The sequence below is a fragment of the Oncorhynchus tshawytscha genome, linkage group LG05 (genome assembly GCF_018296145.1).
Source record: "Oncorhynchus tshawytscha isolate Ot180627B linkage group LG05, Otsh_v2.0, whole genome shotgun sequence".
In the NCBI taxonomy this organism is placed as follows: Eukaryota; Metazoa; Chordata; class Actinopteri; order Salmoniformes; family Salmonidae; genus Oncorhynchus; species Oncorhynchus tshawytscha.
Window position 1 is genome coordinate 56,154,679 of NC_056433.1, and position 6,000 is coordinate 56,160,678.

Consider the following 6,000-nt stretch of genomic DNA (forward strand, 5'->3'; position numbering starts at 1 on the left):
GGTTTTCCAATGCCTCACAAAGGGCACATATTGGTAGATGAGTTTTAAAAAACGCAGACATTGAATATCCCTTTGAGGATGGAGAAGTTATTAATTACACTTTGGGTGGTGTATCAATACACCCAGTCACTACATAGGCATCCTTCCTAACTCAGTTGCCGGAGAGGATTGAAACCGCTCAGGGATTTCACCATGAGGCCAATGGTGACTTTAAAACGGTTACAGTTTAATGGCTGTGATAGGAGAAAACTAAGGACGGATCAACAACAATGTAGTTACTCCACAATACTAACCTAATTGACAGAGTGAAAAGAAGGAAGCCTGTACAGAATAAAAATATTCCAAAACATTCATCCTGTTTGCAACAAGGCACTAAAGTAATACAGCAAAACATGTGGCAAAGAAATTACCTTTATGTCCTGAATACAATTGTGTTATGTTTGGGGCAAATCCAATACAGCACATTACTGAGTACCACTCTCCATATTTTCAAGCATAGTGGTGGGTGCATCATGTTATGGGTATGCTTGTAATCGTTAAGGACTGGTGTTTTTCAGGATAACAAAATAAACTTAATAGAGCTAAGCACAGGCAAAATCCTAGAGGAAAACTTGGTTCACTCTGCTTTCCACCAGACACTGGGAGATAAATTCACCTTTCAGCAGGACAATAACCTAAATCACAAGGCCAAATCTACATTGGAGTTGCTTACCAAGAAGACAGTGAATAGGTTTCTGAGGGGCTGAGTTACAGTTTTGACATAAATCTACTTGAAAATCTATGGCAAGACCTGAAAATGGTTGTCTAGCAATGATCAACAATCAATTTGACAGAGCCTGAAGCATTTTGAAAATAATAATGGGCAAATAAAGACTTACCCAGAAAGTCTCACAGCTGTAATCGCTGCCAAAGGTGCTTCAGTAAATTTGCAAAAATGTCTAAAGACATGTTTTCTGTCACACCCTGATCTGTTTCACCTGTCTTTGTGATTGTCTCCACCCTCCTCCAGGTGTCACCCATCTTCCCCATTATCCCCTGTGTATTTATACCTGTGTTCTCTGTTCCTCTGTTGCCAGTTTAATCTTGTTTGTCAAGTCAACCAGCGTTTTTGCCTCAACACCTGCTTTTCCCAGTCTTTCTTTTTCTCGCCCTCCTGGTTTTGACCCTTGCCTGTCCTGAATCTGAGCCTGCCTGCCGACCTGTACCTTTGCTCACCTCTGGATTATTGACCTCTGCTGACTCTGAGCCTGCTTCCCGTCCGGTACCGTTGCCACCGTTGCCCCACCTCCGGTTTACTGACCCCTGCCTTCCTTGACCTGTCTATTGCCTGCCCCTGTTGGATTATTAAACCATTGTTAATTTGACGCTGTCTGCATCTGGGTCTTACCTTCATACCGGATAGTACGGAGAAGTACTAGTACAAACTCCACCTTCCCGGCAGCCCCGTTTACTTCCCCCGGAATGCTTTAATCGAGAGCCAAGCTACTGAGGGGTGTTTTTAGCTTAGTTTGCCCTCATTTGAGCTTCAGCAATCCTCCTTCCCCTCGAATTGCTCCAAGATAGCCTACCTCATCCTGCTGATGGCTGGGAGAGCTTTCACCTGGACTGCCGCCGTATGGGAACAGCTGGCCGTGTGCGTGAGTCTGCAGGGGTTCGGGGGAGAGGTGAAGGTTTTGATGCCCCGTTCTCCGGGAGAGAGGCATTGTTTCCCGAGCCTATGCAACTAGGCAGAGCCGGGCTATCACCAGCGGAACGGCAACACAGGATAAACACAAGGAGCTGTCTGTATTGCGGGACTTTTGGTAATTTTGTGTCCTCTTGCCCGGTAAAAGACCAGGCTCAGCGGTAGGAGCGAGTACTCTGGTGGGACATATGGAGAACTTTTCTGCTTCCCTTACACCCCTTCATGTCATTCTGCTGTGGGGAAACGAGCCCAAATCTCTCCGGGTCCTCATTGACTCTGGGGCCGATGAGAGCTTTGGACACCACACTGGCTTCCGAGCTGAACAGCCCCTCTCCATTCCCATGGATGTTAGAGCACTGGATGGGTGCTCTATAGGTCGGGTCACCCATAACACCACTCCCATCAACCTACGTGTGTCAGGGAATCACAGCGAGACCTTTCAATTCCTGCTCATCAAGTCCACCCATATTCCAGTGGTTTTGGGATTCTCCTGGCTCCAGCGACACAATCTCCTCATCAACTGGTCTATGGGTGCTATTATGGGCTGGAGTCCGTTCTGCCCCGCCCATTGTCTGAAGTCAGCGCAACCTGCCCCGGGATGTCTTCCTGGGGGCTCGGACCTCTCCACCATTCCCACGGAGTACCAGGTCCTCTGGGAGGTGTTCAGAAAGTCCCGGGCCACATCTCTTCCGCCGCGCTGCCCCTATGACTGCGGAATTGACCTTCTCCTTAGCACCACGACACTCAAAAGAGGTCTGTACTCTCTGTTGGGACCAGAGACCAAGGCTATATAGAGCTACATTGGGGACGCTGTCTGATCCGCGGGCCTGAAGTGGGCCCATTCCTCCAGGCTTGCCTGACAGCCGGGCTCTCGTCGGACCCTGGCCTTCATGCGACAACGCTTTTGGTGACCTACTATGATTCGGGATGTTGCCTTGTTTGTTGCCGTCTGCGCACAGAACAAGACTCTTCGTCAAGCTCCGGCTGGTTTTCTCCAACCACTGCCGGTCCCTCACCGTCCCTGGTCCCATATATCCCTGGATTTCATCACGAGTCTCCCCCCGTCTGAGGGCAACACTGCCATCCTGACTGTGTTCGACCGGTTTTCCAAAGTCGCCCACTTCCTTCCTCTCCCCAAACTACACTTGGCTAAGGAAACGACCCAGTTTATGGTGCAGCACGTCTTCCGGATCCACAGACTCCCGGTGGACATGGTCTTCAACCGAGGTCTGCAGTTCTCGTCCCGGTTCTGAAAGGCGTTCTGCACTCTCATTGTTTCGTCGGTCAGCCTGTCCTCCGGATTCCAAACCCAGTCCAATGGCCCGTTGGAGCAAGCCAACCAGGACTTAGAGACGACTCTTCGCTGCCTGGTCTCCGCCAATCCTACCACCGGAGTCAGCAACTGGTATGAGTTGAGTACACCCACAACACCCTTCCTTGCTCTGCAATGGGTCTCTCGCCCTTTGAGTGTTCCTTGGGATATCAGCCTCCGCTCTTCCCCGAGCAAGAGGAGGAAGTCAGCAATCCCTCTGCCCAGATGTTCATCCACCGTTGTCGCCATACCTGGAAGAGAGCCCGGGCCGCTCTGTTGAAGATCACTTCCAGGTATAGGCGACAAGTGGATCACCACCGGGCTCCTGCTATCAGCTCGAGCAGAGGGTATAGCTCTATACAACACATTTTCCAAAAAGTAGTAGCATTAGTCACGTAAACACAGAAATAAACAAATGGCACATTGGATTCCTAATTTTAAAAATAAGTGGTGCTTTTCTTACCGAGGAGACAAAGTGAAATAAATTACTACCATAAACGTTACATACAAATCTGAGTAGTATATACCTGCCCCCCATTTCATCAGCCTGTTCCCCATCTCTAGAGTTATTAGCCCCACCACTGTTTGTCTTTTGTTACTTCGTACCCTCCATATTCACCCTACTTTCCATGTGTCTAGGATTAAGCCCATGTCTCACAGCCCTTTGTCTTCTGGGTTTCCAGTACCTGGTTGACTGGGAGGGTTATGGCCCGGAGGAGAGGTGCTGGGTCCCTGCTAGAGACATCGAATACCCAGCCCTCATCACCAACTTTCACCACCGGCACACCGGTAAACCAGGTATGCGCCCAGGTAGGACGCCAGGTGGTGCCCCTAGAGGGGGGGGGTACTGTCACACCCTGATCTGTTTCACCTGTCTTTGTGATCGTCTCCACCCCCTTCAGGTGTCGCCCATTTTCCCCATTATCCCCTGTGAATTCTCTGTTCATCTGCTGCCAGTTCGTCTTGTTTGTCAAGTCAACCAGCGTTTTTGCCTCAGCTCCTACTTTTCCCAGTCTCTTTTTCTCGCCCTCCTGGTTTTGACCCTTGCCTGTCCTGACTCTGAGCCTGCCTGCCTCTGACAACTCTTCCTGACCACTCTGCCTGCCCCTGAGCCTGCCCCCGAGCCTGCCTGCCGACCTGTACCTTTGCCCCACCTCTGGATTATTGACCTCTGTCTACCCTGAGCCTGCCTGCCGTCCAGTACCATTGACCGACCTCCGGTTTACTGACCCCTGTCTGCCTTGACCTGTCTATTGCCTGCCCCTTTTAGATTATTAAACCATTGTTAGTTCGACGTTGTCTGCATCTGGGTCGTACCTTCATACCTGATAGTTTTCACTTTGTCATTATGGGGTATTGTGTGTAGATGGGTGAGACCTTTTTTTGTAATCAATTTTGAATTAAGGCTGTAACACAACAAAATGTGGAATAAGTCAAGGGGTATAAATACTTTCTGAAAGCACAGTATACCATTAGTAAACTAGTTTTTCCTGATTAACAACTTGTGTCATGACCATGTAAAGGCAGCTGCCATAGTACCACACAAAGTACAGGCTACATTTCCTCTAAGAGTATATTTCCTGGTAGGACTATAGAAAACAGCCCAGTGGATCACTGCACCCACACACTGGAGGACGGGGAAAGCAGCGGCATCATTAGTCAAGTAGTGCAATGCTGGAGCCGGGGCCTGAATAGTGATGAGTTCTCCTCTCACAGACACACAGCACACCTGAGAAGAGCAGGTTCAATAGGAGGATAGGATCGCAGCCTAAACTAAGGTCTCCACAAGTTAATATCCCATTAAACTGGAATGACGGCCAGTCACTTTAAATGTTACAGTGACTCGAGGACACTTAAATCAATTCAAATGTAAAGTATGGCTGTAAGGATATGCTCTGGTGTGCCAGCCTTTCATCATGGAAACGTTTTACTAAGTGTGTGCACGTGTCATTTATTTCCTAAAATTCTGAAAAGGGGCAAGTACACTTGCAACTTCAGTCTATTGTGGTATTCTCTGGACTGGACTTAAGCTTTTTTCAAAGTAATAAATTAGGACAAAGAAACTTTGCACCAAATTCAGCAGAAAAATTGAGCTTCTGTTAATTTGGTCTATTTGCTTTCTTGTCAAGGGTGGAAGATGGGGAACGGACAATAAATAAATAAACCAAAAACATGTTTTGTTCTTCCTCCCTTTCATCCCACACAGTGTCTCGCTGTAGAATTGCGCTAGATAAGACAAGAGCTGAGTGGGATGGGAAAATGAAATGCCGTAGCAAAAATCGTGACCTTCGAAGAGAACTGTGCTTTTTAATCTTTAAACAACGTGGAGAGAAGGTGCAGGGCAATGCAGTGCAGGCTTCCTCTAAGAGGAGAGGAGATGCTAAAACTAGATCAGTACTGAATACAGCAGTAATTATTGTTCTAATGCTGCAGAATGTGCCTGATATGAATGAACCCATAGGGCAGGTGTAATGGCCAAGGGTATGATGCTAATGATGCATAGTCCATTGGCTATTGTCGATGTAGATCGGCCTACTCAATTTTGTAGTATGAGCACTAACAGCACGTTGTCCTCAGAGATGTAAAGGCATACAGTAGTTCAACTATGGGCAAAGATATTGAAATATAATAAGCTCATGTGATCAGGTTCAATTGGATTATATGGTGTAACAAATCTCAAGTCTCCATCTGCCTGTCTCCACCTCTCCTTGTGAACTGATGCATGTTTGATAAAGGAAGAGACAATCAAAACCACTCAGACATTGATGAAGTTGTGTATCATGTAGGGTGTAACTTTGTGTTGGATATTGTGGGGTTCAGGGTCAGCAGCAATGGGTTCTCTAGAGTGGTTTAGGGCATTCCCCCCGTAATAAATACTGTATATATATTTTTAATAGCTTTGAAATGGTTGTTTCTGGTAAATTTTGAATGGAAAATGCATCCAAAAATGTCCTAATAATTTGGTCAATACACCCCAATCACAACTGAAATACCAATATCTGTC